Raw genomic sequence first — 26,140 nt, 5'->3', positions numbered from 1 at the left:
CTCTGGCCTGGACGCACCCCGAGTCCCCTGCACCCGCAGCCAGCAGGGTACGGTGCATTCAGACAGAGCATTATTCCTCTTATCTCCTCAGCCTGGGTCACATTAATCATTTTCTCAGGGCCCCACAGATACGTCAGCTCAGGCTGGCTCACGCCTTTTCGAGCGCCAGACTTGGAGGCGTTGGGAGTGTGGGAGGTGGTGCTCAGCCGTCCTCTTCTCCAGACTCTCCCGCTGGCCAGCTGGGCACCCTTAGGCACGGACCTGACCTCTGTGCCTCAGTTTCCTCAATGTACACAATGAAGATGCTCTTAGCACCCCCGTATCAGGGGTGTCGTGACAGCTGAGTGATGTGATACGAAAAGGTGCTTAGGTTGCTTTCACATTAGCGATTACTTACCGTTCTCGCTGGTCCGACGTATCGACTAGAATTAGCTTCACCCAGTTATCTTCAGTGCTTTAGAGGAGCGCAGAGGGTCAGGGCTCCCTGGAGAGGGAAGGACACGCACATCAGCAAACAGTGAGTTTTGGGGTCGGGATGACCTGGGCTCAAATTCTGCCCTGCCACTCACCAGCTGAGTGACCCGGGACAGGTTACCTACCCTCTCTGAGCTTCAGTTTCTTTACAGACAAAGAGGGGATTAAAATGCCTGCTTTCAGGGTTCTTGTCAAGGTCAGAAAGTGCCCCACCTGGGGCCGGGCACACAGGGAACACTCAAAAAGAAACAAAAAAGGCAGCTGCCTCCGCGAAGGCGTCCTCATCCCGGGCCCCCCTTGGAACGGCCCTCCTCTGCGGTTTGGGACTCACACGGACATCACCGCCTCCGAGTCGGTCCCGATTCCCACCGGTGCCTCCTGGCATCTGGAACCAGCCCTTTGGATGCACCTGACCCCTAAATCCTTTCTTCTGGGGACCGCTGGGTAAACTGAGTCTTCCTCTCCCAGAAGGGACTTCCTGACTTGGGGTCACTCTGGCTTTCATGGCTCTTCACGACCGACCGGCTGCTTCCTCCTGCACCGCTGGTTCCTCGGCTGCCCCACAGGCAGAGCCACAGGGCTAGCCTGGCCCCTTTCTTCCCCAGTGTAGCCTGCTCACACCTCCGCACCCCTGCAGGCTCAGGTCTCTGGCTGGGAACGCCCCTCCCTGTCAACTGGAATGTCACACTTTCCCATGAGGCCCAGCCCACATCCTGCCTGCCTGGCCAGCCCCCCGACCCTCCGTCCCCCTCCGTTCCCTCTCCTCGAGAGGCACCTGGACACTGTGTCGGGGGTGGGACCCCCGTGCTGAGTGCACTTCCTGCGTTATTCCAGACTCACCCCTGCCCTGCTTTACCAAAGAGGAGACGGGGGTCACAGTTCAGCTGTGCAGCTAGACTCAAGTCTGTTGTGACACCAACGTCATGCCACTGGTAACAATCCCGGGGGCTGGCCTGGTTTACCCCTGCAGCCCGACCCCACCCATCCTGTCTTGCCTCCTCTGAGAGCCAGCGGGGGCAGCAGGGAGGCCCTGCTCGGTGTCCTCCATGGGGACACGGTTTCCAGGGTGGCATGTGGTGGCATCTGGGCCTCAGACTTCAATCACTCGTGCCGTTTCTCCTGCTTGAACCCACCGAGGCTCCCAGTGTGCACCCCCGAGCCTACCCAGGTTTGTGGCTCCTGACCTTCAGGTGGGGGTGAGCCGGCACGTGTGGTGGCTTCTCCGGGCTGGCTGAGAACCCTGTGACGGGAAAGGTGACCCCGCCAGCCTTCCCATCTCCCCCCGGGCCGAGCTGGCTGCCAGATTAATGGTGTGTGTGCAGAGCAGAGATATGCATCACTCACCCAACTCAGCCAGTTCCCGCCTCTGTCAGAGACAAATGTCCCTCTCTCAGGCTCCCGGAGCGCAGAGCCTCAGCTCCAGCGGAACACAGGGACCCCTACGTCTTTGGGTCCCACACGGATGCCTCTCCCCCTCCCGGCCGAGCGTTGAAGGCACGTATCAGCCCTGCCATCCGTCCTTCCTAAAGCCAATTACACCCGGCCAAACAAACCCCAGCCTCCAGCTCGGGTTAATTACTGACTTCTCCAGGCATGAAGACGTTTTTCTATTTTTTACCGCCTGGATGCTCTGGAGGGTTTAGTGATTATCTGATTCATCCGGACTGAAGATACAGCTTCAGCCTGCAGCAAAGCGAGGAAGGCAGCAGCCGAGTTTGGGTTGCGGGCACTGTCCCCTCAGCCAGCCCTGTGGCCCATCAGGTCGTCACTCTCTTGCTCAGGAGAGGCGGGCGGGTGCAGACGCATCATGCAGGGGCAGGGGCGGGGCTCCTGGGGCACATCCTGCTCTGCCCCTTGCTGGTAGGGTAACCTTGGAGGTCGGCCTCACGTCTCCCAGGCGCCATGGCTTCCCAGCTGTAACTTCCAGTGGAGTGACAGGTGGCACTAAGGCCCGTCACTGTCCTGGGTACCTTCTATGTGTTCACTCAGATAACCCTCACAAGCCCCTCATGGGGGAGAAAGTGTCATCATCCTCACCTTACGGAGAAAGAAACTGAGGTTCTGGGAGGACCCCTGCTCAGAGGCGTAAGGTTAGCACCTACCTTCTGGGTGATGGTGAATTAAGTGAGCGTCACGACCCAAGCACTTAACCTGTGCCTGGCGTGTGTAAGTGTGCTGCTGCGAGTCCATCTGAGGTTCTGGGGCAAGCCGCGTGTCTGCATCTCACAGAGGCTCAGAGGAGGGGCCGGGCCTTACCGGAAGACGCCAGGAGTGCAGGCACCTGGTCCACCGTCAAAGTCATGCTTTAGGTGAGGGTCTTCCCCCGGGAGTGTCACTCGGGTTCCATCCTCCTTGCCTTCTTTGCTAGAACCCTAGTCAGGCACAATCTGTACCGGCTGACTGATGGCATCCGGGGAGCGCTGGCTGGTTTGGAGGGAGGTCTCTCTCCAGTGAGATGCCCCAGGGCTCCAGCGTTGGCACTGATCTGAGACAGATCTCTGGCGACTTGGTGGTCAAATACCAGTGCGCATCCTTAGAGCTCTGAGAGCTGGAGCCTGGTATAAACGCTCCATATTTGACGAACCTCCCCCCTGCCAGCCCTTCACACAACCCTATGAAGAAGGGTCAACATCCCCCTCTACAGCCAGGAAAACTGAGGCACAGAAACCCCCAGTAACTCGCTTAGGCCCACACATCTCCTCACACGTGTGTCAGACACGCAGGCGGTCTGGCCCGAGCCCACGTTTGCAGCGCCCCCCCTCCCCCAACGGCCTCCTGGGATAGCTCAGAGCAGGGAGAGAATTTCAGGTGACAGAACCAGGACTTAAAGCAGCTCTGACAGTCTCAAGCGATAGAATCGATTCTAACGGGATGAGACTTAACAGGGTAACGTGGAAGGTTGTGAGCCCGGGTCCCTGAGCCAGCAGCCCGCTACACAGCAGAGACTCTGTGTGCCAGCCGGGAGCGCCCAGGGAGCTGGCAATGCCTGTCCCGACGCCGTGCAGTGTTAGTGGCGTTTGTAGGACCGCGTCCAGAGGAAGGGAGACCAATACCTGAGTCCTCCCTGAACCGGTCAGGCCATCCACGGAAAGGGAGGTGGATGGAACTAGGTTGTGTCCGGAGGGTTCCAGCCAGGGCGGACAGGGCATGGGGAAGAAGCAGTTCGGATAAACTCACGGGAGGTCCCAGCAAAAGGCTTCTCACGAGCTTCGTAACCTTAGACCAGGGATTGACAAATTACAGCCGTAGGCCCTGATCTGACCCATTGGTTTTTGTAAATAAAGTTTTATCGGAACGCAGCCTGTTCCATTCATCAGCGTGTGGTCTCCGGCTGGCTTTTAAGCTGCAAGGGCAGATTTGGTTAATTGCAACAGACGTGGCATGTCCTGTAAAGTCTAACACGTTTACTATCCGGTCCGTCCCGGACACATTTGTTTGCCGGGCCCCGAGAACACGGATCAGTCCGCTGCGTGAGCGTTCCAAGCCCTCCTTGCCCCAGAGCCTTCGCGGAGCCACTTCAGGGAGGCCTCGGATTCTCGGTCCCTGCTCCCCACCTGGCTGGTCCGGCTGTGAGTCAAACAGCCGCTTCCTCCAAGGCACCGTCCTCGTGGTCACTGGGCCTGCCTGTCGCCTCATCCTTTTCTTGCACTTGTATGCGTGAGCACACGTTGACGCAGTTTCCGCTCGTCTGTCGGTGTGCACACCGAGAGCCCCGCACGTGTGTCCGCTCCCAGGCCAATCCCTGTGCGTGGCCTGGGTCCCGGCGGTCCTGACTTCCCGTGGCTGATGGGTGGAGGCTGAGTGGCACCCTCTTTGCCCATCCCCCCCCCCCTCCCGCCCCAGCCTTCTTTCCCGGGATGCTCCACAGGCACCTCAGACTCACCACGTCCCCAAGTGACCTCACTGCTGCCGTATCAGCCACTCTGTGCCAACAAGCTCCTTCCAGCTCCCAGGCTTGGACCTTTTGGGCTGGGACCTTTTGGGCTGCACACTGTGATGTCAGGGACAGTCCCTAAGACCACCCTCACATCTGACGTTCGGTAGCTCGTTGGGCCTGGCAGGCATCTCTAAAAGCTGTTCTACTCTTGGATATGCTTTATAACAGCAAAAAGATGCAGATCAAAATCAGCCCAGGGAAGGGACGCATGGGCCCAAGTCCAGCGAAGTTCCAGACGCTTCCATTGGAGGTGTGGATAGCGCTAAATCCTCCCAGGCAAGACATGATGTGAAACCGTAAGACATGGGGTTTGCTGACCCATGAAACTCTCCCAAAGCTTGGTGCTCAGTGTCCCTTTTGAGGTCCACCCAGTGAACTAGACCTGATTGGTCACGCATGTGGTTGACTTTGGGCTCCAGCCCCTGGTGAGGTTGAGCTGATACCCCAAACCCAAAGCTGCCACCCTAAAGCACATCATTAGACCACCTGGTGGTCAAGACCCCCACATAGTCAAGAACATTCTTATCTTAGGCGTCACCTCCCAGGAGCTGAAGGCAAAGGTCAGACTCTTTCTGGGCTGGGTTAGAGGCTTCACACACCTCACACCTTCCAGCTCTAGCTCATCCCCCGCCTGCCATCTTGTTGATTCTGTCTTCGTCTATCTCCTGGTCCAGCCCCTCCATCAAGCTTTCCCACTTCTGCTTGACCAGAACCTTCATCCCTCCTGTTTGGGGCTCCTGTAGCAGCCTGCTAATCTCTAAACCTCCTCCTCTTCCCGACTCCACCCTGTAAGCCATGGAGCTCCACTGGGTGTGCCGCTCCCGTGGGCCATGCTGGTCCCCAACGGCCCCTGGGCTGCCCTGTCCATTTTTCCCAGCTGGCCGGGGCCGCCTTTACACCAGTGCCTCCCGACCAGCGTGGACCTGCCCCCTTCTCCTCCTCTTCACACTGTCTTATCAAGGTCTGCAGCCCAGTATGCGTTTGCAAATGATGCCCGCTCTGCACAGTTAGACTGAGGGCTCATGCGAGGTCAGTGCTTCGGGGGCCACAGCATCCTCTCACTGGGTCAGAGGCCCCAGGAGGCAGGGACATTGCTGTTGCCTGCTGTGGTTCACGGGGCTGGAGGAGGTCCTGGAGCAGCAGGGGGGCTCTGTGAAGCCGGATGCATCAGGAGTCAGCAGGGCACAGCTATGCACCCCGGGACACACGGCCCAGGAGCCAGCCCCGAGCTGGGTGGGCAGCACTCTGGGGGGAGCGGTCTTACAGCAGGACCTGCACGTGGCGGGGGGGCTCGGCACCTCTCTCCTTGCCCTCCCTCCTCCAGCTGGCTCCTGTGACCTCTCCAGAACCCTTGGCTCAAACTCTGGCCCTGAAAGTCGCCAGTACACTGTCAGCTATGTTAAGGAGGGCACACATCCATCACAACACAAGTGGTTCCAATTTACTTTCAAAATGTGCCCCACAGTTCCTGGAAGCAGGAAGACAGGTGGTGACGGGGCAGGGTATGACACCTGGGCTGGCAGCGGTGGCCGAGGGAAGGAGGGTGGTCCAGGAATCTGGACTTCCTCAAGCCGTTGTCCAAGGACACATTTCACAGCAGAGGAAACAGCTGTGGCTCTTATGTGTACAAAAAGCGAGTGACCTCATCCTTAGGATCGAAACCTCTTTGGAATGAGCATGTTTTAATCTATTGGATTGACAAAGATGGTAAGCAGACAGTCATTTTTGTGGTGGGAATGTAAATTGGAATAACCTTTTTTGAGGGGAGGACAATTTACTGACATCTGTCCAAACTTACGATGCACACAGCCTTTGCTTCATCAAGTCCAAGCACGGGGTTTGATCTTACAGACATATTTGCACACGTGCACAAAGACGTGTGTGTGAGAATATCCACTGGCGAAAAGAAATGGAAAGATCCGAATGTCCACCGGCAGGGGCTGGATACATGCGTTAGGGTGCGTCCTTGCAGTGGAACCTTCTGGAGCCTTTGAAGAAGGAGGCGGAGCTGGGCACATGCGCCCGGTACGGTCTTCAGGGCCTACCCCGAGAAAGCTACACAGCTCACACGCCGTGTGCTCAGATGTGCTGCTTGCGCTGAGAAGGGACACGTGTGCACGCTTATGTGCGTATGGGGCACAACTTGTCTAGAGTAACGCACGAGAAATCTCCTCGTCACGTTTAACCTTCGGTTCCTTTGGAACCCCCGTGCGTATATCACCTGTTCAAAATCGGCGACAAAACCAGCCACGCTTCTCAGTGACAACCCCCCGCCTAAGGGCCTTCCTGGTTGAAGACTGTTCCCTCTCTCCAGGCTCAGCAGCCGAGAGGCTGCTGCTCACACTTTACTATGTGGTTTGCCATATGCAAATAACCAGATCTCTTCCCTTTAATTTAATTTCTTTTTATTTTTACTATTTTTTTAAATGTCTATTCATATTTGAGAGAGGGAGGGAGGAAAAATATGGTGCAAGCAGGGGAGGGGCGGAGAGAGAGGGAGAATCCGAAGCAGGGTCCTGACTCTGAGCTGTCAGCGCAGAGCCTGATGCAGGGCTTGGATTCATAAACTGTGAGATCGTGACCTGAGCCGAAGCAAAACGCTTAAGCGACTGAGCCCCCCAGGCACCCCTCTTTCCTTTAATTTTAAAGGGTTTCCACGTGAAGCGTGGGGCTCTGTTCCTTCCCTCCCCAGGAGTACTTCACAGAAGGATGGGGACTCGTGTGCTGTGTTTACTGCTCTGTCTGCAGGGCCGTGGAGCACTCCCAACCCCGAGCAGGGACCCCACGAAGACTTGTGAGTCTGTAATGTGTTCCCCTAGGCAGTGCCTCTTACTCCTGACCACCCCCGTCCTCGCTGAGGGTCGAACACCTCCTCCCATCCCCTGAGACCCTTGTCTGGGCCTTTGGAGCAGAGCCACCCGGACCAACGAGACGTTGGCTGAGGTCCCAGCTGAGAATAAGGGAAATCTGAACAGAAACAGACGAACTAGCCAGATAAGAGCACGGCCACGAGCTTTAACAAGCATCTGGGAGGTGAAATCCCTTTCCTGACATGCGATATTTAAATGAGCCCTGAGAAACTCCGCTCCAGATCACAAGCCTTCCAGCAATTTGCTTCGTTAAGCTTGTTACAGCAGTGACAGGAGAAGCTGGCTCAGATGGCAGATGGGGGCCCGCAGTGCAGAGCCCGTGCCCTCGTGTTCTGCGGGAGCTGCATGCGGGGGCGACCAGCCTGTGGTCCTGCTCCCGTGGCCTCCACCTGGGGAGTCTCCCACTTGCCCCCGGGAGCCGTGTGTGCGGGGGGAGGTTCTCTGGCACGTGCGTTATCATCCCCTGATGTGAGATACGTTAGCTCATTTTTGCAGAGCTTCCGATGCCCATCAAAACAAATGTTTTCAATAGTGAACTTCACCCTGCAAGTTAGAAATGATTTTCCCCTGGATGTGACTTGCCCAGGGGAAATGTCTTAGCTGCTGCTGAGCCCCAGGAGGTGTCGGGGTGGGGGAGTCGTTTTCTGGTTGGCTGGGCCAGCTGTCGGTCAGTGGGGTCCCCAGGACGCCCTTGGAGGCACCTGCACTTGGATTCTGAAATAACAGACAAAGGACAGCACTCACCATGGGGCCTTGTTTGGTTTTCTGGGTCCCGGGAAGGGGCTTTGAGCTCTCTGTTGAGAACGTGCCTTGTTATATCTTGAGGCTGCTTCTGTGTCGGTCGAAGCCCAGCCCCGAGTGGACAGTTGTTTGAACCCGGGACCCTCGTGGCAAATGTAAGCATCTCAGGATACATCCTGTAGCCCACCTGGAACATCCCCTCCTGAGGTCAGGCCCCTTGCGGGGAACCCACTGCCTTCTGTGTTTCTTTGCAGGCTAAGAGGACTTTCAGTGATTTACTACAAGGAACGAGAAAAGGGATTTTTCTCAGGACGAAAGTTGTGCTCCTGACGCGGCTGGGCGGCCTCCACCTGCCCCACATGCGTTGGCCTACCTGGGCGTCGGTTCAGCGTTCTGGACAAAAGTCCGTCACTCAGGCCCCGCTCTACTCTCTCAGCCTGGCTTGTGCTTCTCACAGGACTGATCCCAAATCACACGGATACTTGTGGGTTTGCTTCCTGCCCTCGCTGTGGGGTCTGGGAGCACTCCCCCGCTGCCCGCCCCCTCGGCCCCCAGCGAACGCAGCGCCTGGCACGCAGTAGATGCCCGGGCACACGGACTGAATGAGCCGATTGCGTTTCTGTCTTAGGGCTGTCGTAACAAATAACCGTGGACAGGGATGTATTTTCTCACGGTTCCAGAGGTCGGAAGTTTGACATCAAAGTGTGGGCAGAGTCATCCTCTACCGGACGGTCCCCGGGGAGGATCCTCCTCCCTTTTCCCACTTCTGTTGTCGCTGGTGTTCCTGGGCTGGCGGAGGCACCACCGGCCCCCTCCGTCCTCACAGGCCCTCCTCCCCCTGTGGTGTCTCTGTCGGTGTGCAAGCCTCCCCCTTCTCACAGGCACACCCATCATTGGATTGGGGCCCAACCCCATCGAGTATAACCTCACTGCGACTTGATGGCATCTGCAAAGACCCTACATGGGGGTCGGGGGTTAGGATTTGGACAAATCCTTCCGGGGGGGGGGGACGCAGTTCAGCCGCTGATACTGACAGGTGCAGAAGTGGCAAGAAGAGGGAAGCCTGGCTCTGCAGCCGGGTGGCTGCAGGATTTTGAGAGGAAGGAGTGGGTGGTAGGCAGCACGCAGGGCCCACCCTGGGCTTCCTGCTGCCATCGCCGCGGCTGGGGGATGACGACAGTGAGGACATCCAGTGTCGGCCGAGTGGTGCCCCTGTCAGGCACGGAGCTGCACGTTTTATGGGGTCTTCTCAGCTGATCCCCATGGTGGCTCTACAGTGGAGTCACTCGCATGCACCTGCTTTCTTATCCGAAGCACGTTAGGGAGAGTCTCTGCTCTCTGCCGTGAATGCCGCCACCGTCATTTCCAAAGCCTCCAGTCCAGGAAAACCATTGTGGAGTTTCCTTTCTCTGCCCGGTCCCTTCTCAGATCATCGCCACCTTCCCCCTCAGTGCACTGCCTCCTCATAAATCTTGTAACCCTCAAATTACATTTCTGTCATTCGCCCATTCATTTTCGTACCTGCCGATAAAGGAAAGGTCAGCGTCGGTAATCCCAGATTTCAGAAGCATTTATTCATTGCTGATAAATAGAAATCCTTTCTCTGAAAAGGCGAAATGATAGCATTAAAATTAGAAAAAAATGTTGTCGGAATATTTTTGAGAGCGCCGTAACCTTTCTGTCTGACCTGCTCTCTGGTGAGCGAATCAAATGACACAATTATGTCTTCCTTGAACTTTAGCAGCTTTGAGTCTTAATGCGGTAGGTTTGGCTTAACGTAAAGAATGGCCTTATGATGGTTAGTGTTCCCCGGATGGAGTGAGTGTCCTGGGGAGGCAGCATGTCCCTCCCACAGGAGCTGGAGATTCGCAGCTCTGGGAATGAGTGGGAAGGTGACAGAGGAAGGGGCAGCAGGCGAGACCCTAAATGTCCACAAAATAGCCACGAGGGTTTATTTTAGTCCCAGCCATCGGCAGATCAGCCCACTAATTGGGTTGACTTACTAATTCTTTCCTTCATTTGACAACTGCACTTCCAGAATACTCTCTTTTTTAGCTTTAGTGAGGTATATGTGATATGCAAAAATCTGCCCACTATTAGGATACACATTTTGATGTGTTTGGACACATGCAAACACCTGTGATGCTATCAAGGTGCTAAACCTGTCTATCCATCACCTCCCCAAGTGTCCTTGTGTTCTTTGGTGTGTGTATGGTTTTGAAAAGAATATAACATGAGGTTTACCCTCTTAATGTATTTTATTTATTTATGTATGTATGCGGTTTTTAAAAAAAATTTTTTTTAACATTTATTTATTTTTGAGACAGAGAGAGACAGAGCATGAACGGAGGAGGGTCAGAGAGAGAGAGACACAGAATCTGAAACGGGCTCCAGGCTCTGAGCAGTCAGCACAGAGCCCGACGCGGGGCTCGAACCCATATACCGCGAGATTGTGACCTGAGCCGAAGTCGGACGCTTAACCGACTGAGCTACCCAGGCGCCCCTATATGCGTTTTAAAGTTTATTTTAAGAGAGAGAGAGAGAGAGAGAGAGAGAGAGAGAGAGAGAGAGAGAGAGTTTGAGCAGGGGAGGGGCAGAGAGAGAGAGAGAGAGAGAGGGAGAATCTTAAGTAGGCTCTGAGCTGTCAGTTCAGAGCCTGATGTGGGGCTCGATCTTCTGAATCATGAGATCATGACCTGAGCTGAAACCAAGAGGTGGATGCTCAACCCACTGATCCATCCATGCACCCCTTATTTTTATTTTATTTTATTTTATTTTATTTTATTTTATTTTACTTTATTTTGTTTTATTTTATTGACACAGAGAGAGAGAGTGCAGGTAGGGGAGAGGGGCAGAGAAAGAGAGAGAATCCCAAGCCGGCTCTATGCTCAGTGCAGAGCTAATGCAGGGCTCGATCCCACAACCCTGGGATCATGACTTGGGTACTGAAATCAAGAGTTGGTTGCTCAACTGACTGAGGCCCCCAGGGGCCCTCCCCCTTAATGTATTTTAAGACACGTGATACCGTATTGTTAACTGTAGGTATTCTGTGTGCCAAGCGTGGGGCTAAGTGATGGGGCTGCAAACATGGTCTCAGCTCTCAAGAGGCTTCTGGAATCATAGGTGCATGATTGGAGTCCATAAGGAAGCGTGGAGCTGTGGGTCAGCGGTATCCCTCTGACCCTGTCTGGGGGGCGTAGCTTATCTAACAGATGCAGCAACCCTCACTGATAAAGTGACTGTCACCGACCCAGTAACCCCCACCGATGCTTTGGGCTCTTGGGTCTTTCTCTGTCTCAGCTCCAGCACCTACAGATGGCATGAAGGGGCCTTGCAGAAATGGAATCAGGGCCCAGACCTGTTCAGACTCCTTAGGGATGATGAGGTCGCAAATGGCCAGTCCCCGCCCACGGATGGGGTCCCTGCTGCAATGCTTTCACCATATTTCTTAAAATGCAAGCATATCCTTCCCCTACTGTCTACCTGGAGAACAGATTTCTTTCTGACAATGTCTGATGTGTGCATTTTACACTCTGTGTCACACTGGCAGCTTTCCAGGCCTGTGATCTCAGGGGATGTTTGAGGCCCTGGAGAGGCCAGTGGTCTCTGTTCCCTTTGCAGTCTGGAACTGGAAGGGATTACTGAGGTGGGGAAGGCTGAGAGCTGCCGTTACCATGGACACGGTGGCCGTGGGGACCGGAAACCACCGACCAGCCACAGAGAAGAGCCGTGAACTCCATTGTCACGAGTGCCATGGGGGGCCCTGGGTGGAGGGGCATGAGCTGGGGCCCCAGGCAGGTTCGAGAAGGAGGCAAAAGGAACCGAGGGCTTGGAGACAGGGGCCCCGGAGTCCTGCCCAGGGCCACACTGAGTGGGCTATGTTATTGCGGAGCCCAGAAAGGGCCTGGGGGCTGTCACACGGGGCTTCTCCAACACTGTGGTCTGGGTGGTGTTACCTTGATGTGAACTCCCAGGATACCTTTGAAGGAAGGGGAGGAAGAAATTGCCCGAGTTGCCTGATTGAGGGACGTGGGGACGTGGGGGTGCTCCAACCCCATGTCGACGGTGGAGGATTCTTGTCCCTGCCGTCCTTCAAGAGCTGAGAGGCCCTCAGGGGGGTGGATCACTTGGAGGTCATCGTAACCACCCGTACCTGAGAGGGTCTCACATCACTGGAGCAGCGGGTGGTGAGGGGTGGGGTGGCGCAGGTGGGTTTCTGGGGTCCGCTCAGGGGTCCGAGGAGTCTAGCACCAGCCTTCATCCCCCTCGCCTCATCTCGTGCTAAGTAGTCTTGGGAGGAAGCCTGGTTCGCCGGGGTTATGTGTAGATTCATTCACATCCAAGGCTGTTGAGGCATTCTGTGGGTGGAGTCATTCATCCAGCACGCACGTTGGGCTTCTGCTCCGTGGAGGTGCCACGGGAGGCTGGCTGTGCCGTGGACACTGACAGGGGAGCAGGTCCTCCTGGGTGTCTGTGTGAACACACCCACGATGATGAACAGGTGTCACAGGTGAGGGTCTTTATGGTGATGGAACTGTCCTGTATCTGCACTGTGGTGGCCACAGGGGTCTGCACATGTGGTAAAATTGTGTAGAACCACATATACGCGCACAGAGAGATGCAGGCACACACGCATGCACAGGGACACGCATGCGCACAGATGCACGCACGTATGTGCACACACACATACTCATATGCAGACATATACTCTCCATCACACACACAGACACACACACGAGCGTATGGAGAAGCCGGTGAAATCTTCTCATGCCTGTAGATCACAGCAGTGTTAATTTTCTGCATCGGGTTTTCTACTATGGTTGTGTAAGATGTTGTCATCGGAGGGAACTGGGGCCAGGGTCTGTTGGAACCTGTGTGTTGTTTCTGCAAACTGCTGTGGGCTTATAATTATGTCACACGTGAGTATAATAGTTCGACATTTAACACCTTCTTTAACATTTAATAAATGTCTCTTCATTCACTCTAATTTATATTAAAAATAAATTAAGTTAAATTTAATAAATTTATGTAAATATAAATAGCGATCAACAAATGCCTGCACTGGTGGCTTAAATATTTAAAGCACATTCTAGTGAAGTTTTTAGATGATTTCTGTTCCCTAATTATGAAAAAAATAAATGAGCAAGGGAGCACAAAATCAACCAGAGAATGGCAGGTTTCCATGAGCACAAAGGAGCAGGTCACTAGGTGCTGGATGGATGAGGCCGGAAGGTGTGATCAGGGCTGTCTCACACCAGGTGTAGAGGGGAGGCGGGCTGGGGCATGGTCTCACCACATCAGGAGTAGAGGGGAGGCGGGCTGGGGCATGGTCTCACCACATCAGGCGTAGAGGGGAGGTGGGCTGGGGCATGGTCTCACCACATCAGGCGTAGAGGGGAGGCGGGCTGGGGCGTGGTCTCACCACATCAGGCGTAGAGGGGAGGCGGGCTGGGGCATGTTCCGCCTCTACCTCCATCTCTAATTATATCTCTATAGCATGGTCCTTTCAGCTGTAAATTCAAATTCGGGGGAGCCCGCTCACCTTCCCTTTGGGGGTGGCAGGGTGCAAGCATCCCCAGATGGCAGGTCCGCGAGGCCAGCCCGTGCCCCGCCACCCATCACTGCCAGGCCACAGAACGGGCGGGGGAGGTGGTGAGCACCTGTTCCGGGGCCGCCCGACTTCCTCCGCTCCCTCAGCTTTCTCAGGGCATGCAGTACCCGCCATAAGGGGAACATAAAGATCACTTGGGATAGCCATTTAAAAAAAGTGATGAAACCACCTATAAACCAGCAAATTATACAGGGGAGGCATTTTATGTCTTGTTTTCTTTACAGCCTTTCGGAAAGGGAACATAAAAGTCACTGGAAAGTTCCGGCTCCTGCCACCTTCGGGCCTCTTTTGAGGCTCCACGCACGACTCATTTGTCACCAGAGGTCTCTGCCTCCGTGCTGGCACCGGGAGGGACAGACTGGGGGCTGCCTTTAGGATTCTGTTATCAAGAGGAAGTAAATGTGTCCCCTGTGTCAGGAGGAGTGAGATTTCCTGGGCATGGAGTAAGAGGTCCGAGGGCGCGGGAGGAGTCAGAGAACAAAAGGCACTTCTTCAAGCCTCAGGCTCAGTCCTTATCTGCAGCCTCCAAGTGTTCCCTCGGTGGCAGTACCTTTGGTACCCTCCCCATCTGAGGGTGGAGACGGTGATGGACAGCAGCCTCTGGTCTCTGCAGCTGCCGCATGGGAGGTGCCTTCTAGAAGGGTGAAGAGTCATTCTTTCTAGGGATGAGGTTCAGGGTGGGGTGCAGGGGCTTGAAGGTTTCGGGTAAGATTGAGGACCCTTCACCAAGTGGCCTTGGGCCTCTGGAAGTCACTTATGCCTCTGGGCCTTGCTTTTATCACCAGTAAAATGAGCAAGTAGCACATTTGTCCTGATAGAGTTGATCTGAAGAACAATGGACCTGTGCACGACGCTTTGAATTGGGCAGGAAGAACCCTCTAGAGCCTCGCTGGAGCAGATTCGTGTCTCCGGCTCTTACCCAATCACATCCTGGCACATAGACAGCTCTTGGTAACGCGAGGAATCATGGGGAATGCGGGAGGCTCCAGAGAATCAGAGATAAGGACACATTCCAGTTTCAAAATGGGGACACAGGCAGATTCTAGAAACTCTCCAAACCAGAAAGCGTTTGGGTGGCCAGAATCTGGGAACTCACAGGCTCACTGTATTCCATACTGGTTAGACTTACTTGGGATGCCTTTAATGTTTGGTCACACATGTAAAACCATCATTTATAAATCTAAACAGATTCTGGAGAGGGTTGAAGCAACAAGCAGTGTTTATGCTGGCGTGGAAAAGTTGAGTAGTTGGCATGGTAGCTGCCTTTGGATGTGGGATAGATATTTCTATGAATGGGAAAAAACTCATTTCTCTGTGCGACCTTGAGGGCAGAATTGACATTGTGGAGAAATAGGTTTTCAACTGATAAAAGAAAGGAGCTTCTAAAAGTCTGAGCTCTTCAAAGTTGCAATAGGCCACCCAGCCAGGCAGTGAACAGCCTGTTCCTGGGGCCGCCTTGTTGAGGCTGGGCTTCCACAGGTATGACTCATGCAGATAGATCCTTGATGGGCTGAGGTGAATGGATTAAATGGTACCCAAGTTACTCAGAAAGAGCTGAGGTCTTGGACAGTTAGCACAGGAAATTTTTTGTGTCAGATTTTTTTTTTAAAGGGCAGCCTTCTAGCATTTTCCCAACGGGAATCCAGTGTGCGCTTCCAGCATGTGCCTCTCTGCCTGCTGGTCATTACTGTCCTGTCTCATTTTATCAGGACTCCAAAGGATGATGCTCATGTGGTGATGAGGCTTGGCAGTTAGCCAGGCGCTCTCTCCCCGGGGAGCAGGCGCTGGCCTTCGCAGACCTACAGCCCCCATCTGGAGTCTACGACACCTGCCTTCATGGAGGGGCTGGAGCTGAGCCTCAGAGAAGCTGCCCGTGTTCCGTTTGCAGCCCTGAATGCACCGCTTTGTAAAGTTCAGCAAGTCCAGGGGCCAATCCTACAATCTTGTCCTGAGTCTTGTGCCTGGAGCATTTTGCCCCACATGTAAGTACCACTCTCCACCAGGAGGGCAGGGAGAGAGAGATTGAGAGAGAGGGAGAGAAGGGAACACTGTCGTGTCCCGTGAACGATGCCACTTCCTGTTGTAGCTGTGGGTTTTGCATCCAGAAAGCCAACCTGATCTGAGCTGTTATGTGATGGACGGATCACTCTGGAGAGGTTCAAACCGCTCATAGCAGAGAGCATAACGATGGGAAAACCAGGCGCCATTTGTACCTGGAAGAAGAAGCCAGTTCTCTCTCCCTGGTCCTGGCACTGGAGCTTGCTTCCTGCTCTCCAGCCCCCTGCACCCCCCCCTTGTCATTGCTGGCACCTTCCAGCCTGTTCCACTGTCTGCAGACAGCAGATTTCCTCTAGGCCGCCTCTGGCCCTATTTTGTCCCCATCTGCTTTATCTTTTGCTTTCTATCTGGGCAGCATTACGCCCATCCCGCCAGCCTTAGATGAAAGCAGAGGAGAGAGAAAGAGACACCAGTTAAACATAGTAGAGCCTCTCTGGTCCAACCTCCTACCTCAGGCTCTGGAATCAGCACATTCGTTGGTTCGTGAAACGTTCTTCACGCACAACGGTGGAGAAGATATTCGCAGACTCCGTTTGTGAGATCTTAAAGGGAACAGCATCTTGAAGGGCGTCACTGCTTTGGCTTTGCAAAAAAAGTCTAATAAAAATAGCATGATGTCTTTCTTATTTTAAGTCTACACTTGTGACTTGTAGATATTCAAAAAACAAGGCTATCCCTTTTTTCTTTAAACAAAAATGTTCATGGAACTTCGGTAGATAAAAGAGGCAAAAACGAGTTATTCTGATTGTGGTGGGAGCAGCACACCCATCCCCCCACCCCCACCCCCGACATCCGAGGCAGCTCCTAGAGCCAGATTTCCAGCCTGCTGTTAGAAATAACGGGGCCCCAGCACCCCGTGTGCTTTAGGTAGGAGCTTTCCAGAAGCTCAGGACTTCCCCTAAGAGTTCACAGCCCAATTTATTCATTAAACAACAACAACAACAACGTTTACTGAGCACCCGGCATGTGTCAGGTTTTGTTAGGTGTTTGGGACACTGTAATGGATAAGGAAAACAAGGTCCTTGCTTTGTAGGGCTTACGTTTCAGTGACTGACACAGACATGCGTGCTAAGTGGTGCAAAGGAAATAAACAGATTAATTAATGAGGTAGAGTGACAGGGTATGGGCTGCTTCCTTAAGACCTGTCCTCAGTGACTTACGTATTTGGACTGGACGGAGTCCTTCTCTCCCTGGTTCAATTGTTTCTCTGAGCCACGTGTCATCTGGACCAAAGCCCCAGCACTGCCCCAGGCGGGGGGTTTGGGGGGATCCTGTCCAACGATTCCTGGGCGGATGCATGCCCCAGGGGTTCCTGAGGCAAAGTAGGGAGCAGAGACACCTTCTGGGAAGGATGGAGGGAGGAGGAAACATCTGTAAGACATCAGCCTTTTCTTGAGAATGATTATGGTACCACGCATGATTGTGGGCATTTGTGGACAGACTGAGGAGGATGGGGGTTTAGGTCTTCTCTCCAGGAATTGTAGGTTGCTTATGGGGCGGGGGCGGGGGGCGGGGGAGAAATTCCTCCTGGATTTGGGTCCAGGAAGACTCTCAGGGAGGCTGTTCAGCTACCAGAGCATCTGAAAAGTCAAGGTAAGTGGTTAACAACTATTCGCCCTGCCAGCATGAGCTGAGTGCAGAAACGGCAGCCTTGATCCCACACTGGTTCCTTCTCAAGACCAGTGAGTCCTTCTTGTTCTCCGTGTGGAAATCAGGGCGGTCGGTCTCTAGGGTGGAGCGAGCACAGAAAAGCATGAAAAGTTACAAGAAATTGTGGAAAAGAAACATACGGGCAGGCCTTCTCATAGAAAACTATTTTATTCCCAACAATTATGCCCCAACTGCACTCGGATGAACCAGATTGCATGCAGTGGTAGAACTCATTATTAAACAAGCACAAACAAAATAATCTGCGAGTAGTATTTTCTGAAAGTCAGCTTTATTGAAGTATAGCTAACAGAAAGTAAATGATACCTCCCCCCGTTCCAAGGCTGAAGTCCTAACCCGTATACCCTAGAATGTGACTGTATTTGGAGACAAGGGCTTGAAAGAGGTAGTTCAGTTGAAATGATGTCATTAGGAAGGGCCCTAATTCAATATGGTGGATGTCCTTACAAGAAGAGGAAATTAGGACACAGAGAAAGACCAGGTGAGGACACGGGGAGGAGACGGCCATCTACACGCCTGAGAGAGGCCGCAGGAGGTACCAACTCTGCTGACCCTTTGATCTCAGACTTCCAGCTTCTGGAAATGTCAGAAGACAAGTTTCTGTGGTTTAATCCACTCAGTGTGTGGTACTTTGTAATAGCAGCCTGAGCAAACTAAGACATCTTCAGAGCAATGCAGGCAACGAACACATCCATTACTCTAGATGTTTCCTCATGGTGCCTTTGAATCCTTCCCCTCTGTCCCTCCTGTGGCCCCTCCCACACTATGCCTAGGCATGATAGATTAGTTTGCATTTTCTAGAATTTTATAGAGATGGAATCAGATTGTATATACTCTCTTTTTAGGAGGGGTGGAAGTCTGGTTTCTTGCATTCAGCATAATTATTTTGAGATTCATTCACATAGTATGTATCAATAGCTCATTCCTTTTTACATTTCTGAGAAGTATTCCACCATGTAGATGTACCATGACTTATTCATTCACCTATTGGTGGGACAGTTCGTTGTTTCCAGTCTTTGACCATTACTAGAAAGCTACTAGAAATATTGGTGTACAAGCCTTTGGCATGAACACATGCTTATATAAATGTAAACACCTGAGTTTGGAATGGCTGAATCACATGGTTTGACTCGTTAAGAAATTCCCAATTATTTTCCAAAATAGCCATACCATTTTACACATCCCTTAGTATGAGAGTTCTGGTTCCTCCATGTACACACAACACTCGTATAGAACATCTTTTCAACTGTAGACTTTGTAATAGATGTGCAGTGGGATCTCACTGTCGTTTGAATTTGCATTTCTCTGATGACTTATGACACTGAGCATCTTTTCACACTCTTCTTTGCCATCTGGACATCTTTGGTGAAGTATCTATTCAGATATTTTGTTGCTAAAAATTGGGTAATTTATTTTCTTTTTATATGTCCTTTAAGTGTTCTGGAAACTTAGTCTTTATCGGAAATATGCGTCGCAACTATTGTTCTCTGGGTCTGTACCTTGTCTCTTCGTTTTATTCTGTATCTTTCAAAGAGCAGATGTTCTAAATTTTGATGAAGTCCAATTTATCAGTTTGTTATTGTGTGGATTGTGCTTTTAGTGTCGCACAAAAATCTTCGCCTACTCAAGAACACAAAGGCTTTCTGATAGAAGGTTTTTGGTTGTACACTTTTATCAGTTTTGAGTTGACTTTTATACACTGTGCAAGGTATGAATAGAAGCTCACTTTTTTTGGTCCATGGATATCCAACTGCTCCAGCACTATTTGTTGAAAAGGTTATTCTTTCCCCACTGAATTGCCTTTGCACCTTTACTAAAAAAAAACCCCCAGTTATCCATATATGTATGTGGATCTATTTCTGGGCTCTATTTTATCCCATTGATCAGTTTGTTGATACTCATGCAATAACATACTGTCTTGATTGCTGTAGCTTTATAATAAATCTTGAAAGCAACCAACTATTTTTAAAAATGGCTTCAGCTATTCTAATTTCTTCATGTGCATTTCTACATGAATTTTAGAATCAGCTTGTCAATTTCCAGCAAAAAGCGTGTTGTCATTTAGAACAAGATGGCACTGGATCTGTAGATCTGATGGGGGGAAACCGTCGTCTTCACTCGAATGCATATTATGACCCATGCACACTGTATACCTTTCTGTTTGTTTAGGTCACCATTAATTTCGCATGGCAATGTTTTATAGTTTTCTGTGTATGGATATTGCACATTTAAAAAAATCAGATTTATCCTTAAGCATTTCAGTTTTGATATTCCATGAATGGTTTATTCTTTCTGATGTTAATTTCTGATTGTTGGTGGCCAGTATATAGAAATACAATTAACTTCTGTATATTGATCTTGTGTCCTGAAATGGTTAACTAAACTCCCTTACTCATCTGGAGAATTTGTAGGGATGCACCTGTCTTGTTCCTGATACTGGTAACTTCTGTCTTCTCTCTTCTTTAGTCTGATCAGTCTGGCTAGAGGTTTATCAATTTTATTGGTCTTTTCAAAGGCCAACTTTTGGTTTCATTCATTTTTCTCCACTTTTTCCTTCTAGATCACTGATTTCTGCTCTGATTCTTATTATTTCCTTTCTTCCACTTCCTTTGGGCTTGATTTCCTCTTCTTTTTCTAGTTTCTTCAAGTGGAAGCTCAGGTCATTGATTACTGTTCAGTCTATGGATAATTATTACCCCGAGGCAAGACATTCTGTGTAGTCTCCCCCAGGCCCTGGGAAGTTGAGGTTCTCTAGACCACCTGGGGTTAATAGGCAGCATCCCTGCTCTGTGTGAGCACTGGGTTCTCTTCTCTCCAATCTTTAGAAAGGGTTTTTTTCTGAGGACTTGAGATGTTTCCTTGCACTCATGTGCTGGCCGGTACGCAGCGGAATACTCGAGGGGACCATTTGCAGATCCCCAGAGGTCTCTATGTCTGTGAAGCTGTCTTTCCTCTGATACCCTGTCCTGCAACCTCTTCCTGCCTGGGTTTTCTGAGACTCTCAGCGAGGCTTTCTCCACCTGGGGAGTGCACAACGCTTGTCTGTGCCACGTCCTGGAAACAGGAGGCAGTCAGTGGGGGGTGATTTTAGGGTTTGCCTCTTTCATTTCCCATCTCTTAGGGATAAGTTTATTGCTGGTGTCCAAAGTCTTGAACTTTTTCTGGTCTTTTGAAAATCTGAGCTGGAACATTGGTTCTTCCTGGGTCCGGAGCCTGCCAGCCTTTGTATTGGAACCACACATCGGTCATCCTGGGTGTTTAGTGTGCCAACTCATTCCCCCAGGTCCTGGGACTCGTCCACCTCCATAATCATGTGAGCCAATTCCTTACAGTAAATCTCCTTCCATGGACACATTGCGCGCACGCTCTCTGGCTCTCCTTTTGTTTCTGTCTCACTGGAGAACACTGACTACTACAGACTTTTGTTTGTTTCAGGTACGAGGATCAGACTGGTCCCTGTGAGAAGTGCAAGGGCTGAGTCTCATTATTTCCTGATAGAATTGTTTTGCATAACGTGGATAGTGTCTCCATCTTTTGTTGACTTGGGGAAAGTTTGGGTTTTCACGGTTGGGTTTTCCCTCGAGGGAGCTCATGGCCACCTTGACAGACACGGCTGGTAGTCAGGAGTGGCAAGTTGGGGCCGGCTGGAGGGGACTCTTCCGTGGCACTCTGCTGTGAGTGGTGGGCATTCTCGGCTTTCAACTGCAAAACGCAAGCCAGATGGTACACGGTTTGCTCAAAATTTCCCAGTCCTCCCCTAGTTAGGCCAAATGGTTGCACAGCGGCTGGGGTGCTGGCCACGGAGAAGTAGAGGTGAGGCCGGCATGTTTTCTGCTGCCCTCTGCCTTGTTCGAGCAACAGCTTCAGCCCCCGTCCACGTATTACAGGCTCCATAAAGCAGGCTTGATGACACAGTTATGTTAGCTTGCTGACACGTAAAAACAGCCGACCCTGGGATTAATCAGCTCCGCGCTGGGCTCTCTGGGCACAATGGCCGTCCCGAGGAACATTGGACGGCGTGTCTGCCCTGGGTATTGCACGGACAAAAGCCATTTCTGTTCCCGAGACAGTTTTCCATGCTGCACTTACGAATTTTTATGGGTTTGTGGTGACATTTCCATTTTAATTTGCTAATTATTATTGGTGAAATTGAGAGGCAACTCCAGATTTATTACATTTCACAGTCTGTTGTGTTCCATGTATAGCTGTGAATCTTAACAGCCAGACGGCAACCTGCCCAGTGCGGCCAACGTTAACCCGCTCGGTGCCAGGGGAGCACAGCCTGCCGGGCATAGTCCTGCTCCTGCGGCCCGGGGTCCACGGGGTGGGGAGCAAGTTGGTAGCTCCTCCGCCCGCCCCCCTTGGGCCAGACAGCTTCTTGGAGGACCAGCCACAGGGCAGAGAGCACCCTGGGCCTTCAGGGCCCCCAGCCTGGTCTTCCTCTATTTCTGCAAGCATCGCTGGCCTCCCGGAAGCTCAACTCGGACATCACAGGCCAGAGCGATTCTCTGCAGCACTCTGTGTGTGCCCAGGAGTGCCTTTGCACTGGCCCCACTGTGGCTGCTGTTTACAACCCTCAACACCTCTCAGTTTTCCTCTGGAATTAGATTTCTCTGGAGTGAGTGTGAGGTGCACACGCACACACACACACACATGCTTTTATTTAGGGTTGGCGTTATCTTTTACCATAGTTTATTCATCTATTTTAAATGTTTTTGCACCAACACCTTCCCCAACCTCTATGTGCTCCATCATTGTTTTTAAATTTTTTTTTAATGTTTATTTTTGAGAGAGAGAACATGAGTGGGGGAGGGGGAGAGAGGGAGACACAGAATGTGAAGCAGGCTCCAGGCTCTGAGCTGCCAGCACAGAGCCCGATGGGGGGACTCGAACTCATGAAATGTGAGATCATGACCTGAGCTGAAATCGGACACTTAACCAACTGAGCCCCCCAGGCTCTGGGTCGTTGTTTACTACGTTATCACTGTCCACCCCCCCACCCCCCCTTCATAGATGACAAACTCCTTGAGGACAGAGGCCATACTGGTTCCTCTTCCAACCCAGTTGCACAAGACTGGGAGAATAAGAAATGTGAATGCTTTGATAATTAATAATTTGGTTTATAGGTTTGCTGAAGCATTTACAACCCAGAAGCCCTAGAGATAAATGATCAGCCCCAGAAAAGGGCTTTAGTAAATTATAGTGCTTGAAGAAACTGAATGGTGATTAAATATTAAACTTTGGAGCCCATAATGATGTGGGGAAAAGCTTATACCTTCGAGCTAAGTGAAAAGGTACAATTAGGATACAGGTAACCTATGATTCTAACTATATGAATATGTTATTATTTTGTTATTCGTGTAAACCCGACCTGTTCCGAAAAGAATTTAAGGCAAATTGTGCAAGTATTTCTATGGTTACACATATCTGAAAAAATTTTAGCTCTGAAAACTGTCTATTCTCTCCCCTACTGAGCGGCATCTGGGAAAAGCCAGGACCGTCCCTCAGGCAGAGTCCCCGCTGTCCACGCAAGGAGCTGATGCTGGGATTCTTTGTCTCCCCAAGGGGGCTGCCTATGAAGACAGGTTTCGAAGCCCATTGTCTGCTGGGATGATAAAGCACAAACACGTCTCCTCTGAGCCCTTGTGGTGAACCGGGTCTGTGTCCCCGTGAGGGCTCTGAGGGCGCCCAGGGCGTCCTCGCCAGGCCCGGTGATGCCCATGAATGCTGCACCTGACAGAAGAGGCTGAAAACGCCCAGCTGCCTGGTGGATTAGGTTGGGCATCTGATTCTTGGCTGGCGGCTCGGAGGCAGGCGTGGCCTCACTCCTCACTCCCATCGGAGCTGTGCTGCAGGATCCTTTCCTACCCTGTGTCTCCCATCCCCGGAGCGGCCGCCACTCTGTCCGTGGCAAGGCTGCTGGGTCCCCCACCTTCCAGACATCTGGGGAACTCGGCTCTCTGGCCAGAAGTGAAATCTTGAAAACCACAGGGGAGTTTTCGTCTAGCAAGGAGGCCTTGCTAAGTGTCCCCTGTGGCCTGGCAGACGGGGTGCGGTTCCCAAAGCCTCTATGCTCTGGCTTGGATGCTGGGCTGGGACGTAAGCATTTAACAGGGTTTTAGAGCCTGCAGGGTGACTGGGCTCTGTCTCCTCGTCTCCCCCAGAGGCTTGCACAGGGGAAGGAGTGAGACAGGTCCTCCTTGGATTTAAACAGAACCCAGGGTGGTTTGTTTCATACACCAGCTTACTCATGGGGTCCTGCCTCCAGTCGCTCTGGACCCATCTCTGGGACACCCACGGTCTCTACAGCTGCTTTGCAGTTTCTTTCCCTTGAAAGAAATCCAGGGTTTTTCTTAAGAGGACATCGTGCTCCTTACCGGGTGGAGCCCCTTATCAAAGCGTCTACAGCTGGGTGGACACGTGTAAGCCAGCTCAGAACTCTCTCAGGGGGCTTCTGAGACATGCTCAATTTGATTTCGGTGCCAGGCGCTCAAGTTTTCATTTATTTCCTGCCCCGGGGAGCGTGGTGCTTCAGTGGACAGGAGGTATCAGGACTGTAGTTATTCTGGGGGCTGTTCTGGAGGATGCCGAGGGACCACCGTCACCTACTAAGGGTTACTATGTGCACCTGTGGCTGGCCGTCCTCTGCGCCATCACACAGAGGCAACAGGTGGTCTGGGCTCCGGGACCAGCGCCTCAGTCCATGTCCCAGGACGCATCAGCTACTTGCCTTGGCCAGGAAGACATGGGCTGCGCCCCTTCCACCCCAGACAGGGTGAGGGGACCGAGCTGCGTGGGCCAAAGGCTGTGATGGATGAGAGCAGACCCTCAGGCTGCAGCATGGCCACTCCAGCCGCCTGCTGATGGATTGAGAGCTAATGGCATTGCGACGCACAGCATTGAGGAGTGCCAGGTATCGGGAAGGAATGATTTGAGACCAGAGCACAGAAATTCGTTTGGGGGAGCCCGGGCTACCAGGTGAAGGAATCCAAGCTGTCAGCAAGCCCTCTCGGCTCCCCCTTCAGGACTGACCTAGAATATCCCCTGCTTCCCACAGTTGGGACAACGTGGTCCAGGCCACCCCCCACCCTGTCTCTCGTCTGGATTACAGCAGCAGCACCCTAACTTGCGTCCTCACTTCCACCCTGTCTCGCTGTAGCCTGTTCTCAATGCAGCCAAAGGATCCTTTAAAGACCCATGTCGGTGAGGGTGTGAAGAGACGGGAACGCTCTTGCACTGTTGGTGGCAATGCAAACTGGAGCAGCCACTCCGGAGACCGGCATGGAGGCTCCTCAAAAAATTAGAAACAGAACTATGCGGCGACCCAGCAATTGCATTGCTAGGTATTTTTATCCAGAGGGCACACAAATGCTGATTCACGTCCCCATGTCGGGCTCTGTGCTGAGCCTGCGTGGGATTCTCTCTCCCTCTCCTTCTCTGTCCCTCCCCAGCTCACGCTGTCTCTGTCTCTTTCAAAGTAAACAAATAAACGTAAACAAATGCTGACTTGAAGGGGCACACGCATCCCCGTCTTTATAGCAGCACTATCGACAATAGCCAAGTTATGGAAAGAGCCCAAATGTCCATCAAATGACGAATAGATGGAGATATAGTATATACACAATGCGATATGACTCGGTGATGAAAAAGAATGAAACCTTGCCATCTGCAACAGTGTGGATGGAACTAGGGTGTCCTGTGCTAAGCGAAATAAGTCGGTCAGAGAAAGACAAATATCCTATGATTTCACTCAGAGGTGGAATTTAGGAAACACAACAGGTGAACACATGGGAAGGGAAGTGCGTAATTGCTTGTGTACCCAGATTGTTAATGCCTTATAGCAAGGTCCCTATGCATGTGACACACGTATGATAATGCAAATGAAGGGAACAGGATCTGGCTGTCGGGAGAGTGGGGACAGTCGACAGTCTCCTGGGGCCTGAAGCTGGTTCCATTCTGGGTCCAGATCTGCCCACTGAACAGCACCTTCTCTCTCCCTTGCCCTTTCTGCTTCCTTGGCAGCAGGGCGGGTGCGTGAGCAGAAGTGTTCACGGCGGTCCGGTGAAGGACGTCTGTGGGGGCCCCCCGGCTGGGACATCTCCCCTGCGCCCCTCTCTTGGAGGTCAGTGCAGTTCGGGCGCCCCCGGGGCTCCCAGGCAGCTGAGCTGTGGGTGCTGCAGCCTCTGTGGTGAGGAAATGCCTGGAAAAAGGAAGAAGGGGGAACCCTGTGTAACAAGCAGGCTGCCAGATCCTGCTGTTGCTTGTGGCTTCAAGCTGGCGGAGTAGACCATTGGCCAAGGCCAATGTCCAAGGACCATGTGGTGGTTTTCCAGTCTGTGGGCCGCCCGGCTCCTTGCTCTCCTTCTGCCAGAGTCTTTATTGGCCATTTCACTGCTCATTAGCGCCGCTGTTAGGACAGGGTCTGAGGGAGGTGGGGCGGGCAGAGCGGTCCCGGCTGATGCTTGCTGGAAGCCTGGCAGGCAAGCATCGGGCTATTTTCTACCATTTCTACCAGTTCGTGTGCGATTCTGTTGTTTCTGAGGGACCATGTCTTGGGAGTCGGTGCTGTGTGGCCATGTACACGGGCTCAGTCCCCATCTTGATGGCCTTTCCCTTGTCTGGGAGTGGATCGGGCCACATGTGGGTGGGCTCTGGAGGCCCCTGCGGACGTGGACTGTGGCTCCCCGGCCCCCATCAGGCCCCTCCCCGGGCCCCTTCCCCTGAGGTCAGGCTGGCGGGCCCGGGCAGGGCGACTTGGCCAGAGCTCTCTGCACCTCTGGG

At 52.4% G+C, this 26,140-nt stretch overlaps 2 long non-coding RNA genes across 3 annotated transcripts in view; one reads left to right on the top strand and one right to left on the bottom strand.

Annotated features, from left to right (window-relative positions):
• Positions 1-12,236: 12,236 nt before the first annotated feature.
• On the top strand, positions 12,237-16,660 carry LOC128312403 (uncharacterized). Of its 2 annotated transcripts, XR_008291710.1 has the most exons (5): positions 12,237-12,532; positions 13,858-13,956; positions 14,452-14,584; positions 15,343-15,615; positions 16,047-16,660. It is a non-coding gene; the product is annotated as an uncharacterized LOC128312403 (long non-coding RNA). The 2 variants fall into 2 exon arrangements; XR_008291709.1 differs by having other exon boundaries at positions 13,858-14,584.
• Positions 15,160-26,140, bottom strand: part of LOC113599572 (uncharacterized) — a 25,477-nt gene continuing 14,496 nt past the window's right edge. Inside the window, exons 2-3 of the long non-coding RNA XR_008291704.1 lie at positions 16,142-17,033; positions 15,160-15,846 (exon numbers count right to left, since the gene is read on the bottom strand). This is a non-coding gene — a long non-coding RNA (uncharacterized LOC113599572). The remainder of the gene's footprint in view (positions 15,847-16,141; positions 17,034-26,140) is intronic.

Source organism: Acinonyx jubatus, chromosome C1 (genome assembly GCF_027475565.1).
Source record: "Acinonyx jubatus isolate Ajub_Pintada_27869175 chromosome C1, VMU_Ajub_asm_v1.0, whole genome shotgun sequence".
Taxonomy (NCBI): domain Eukaryota; kingdom Metazoa; phylum Chordata; class Mammalia; order Carnivora; family Felidae; genus Acinonyx; species Acinonyx jubatus.
The sequence above is the reverse complement of the archived record's forward strand: the minus strand, read 5'-3'. Positions and strand labels throughout refer to the sequence as shown.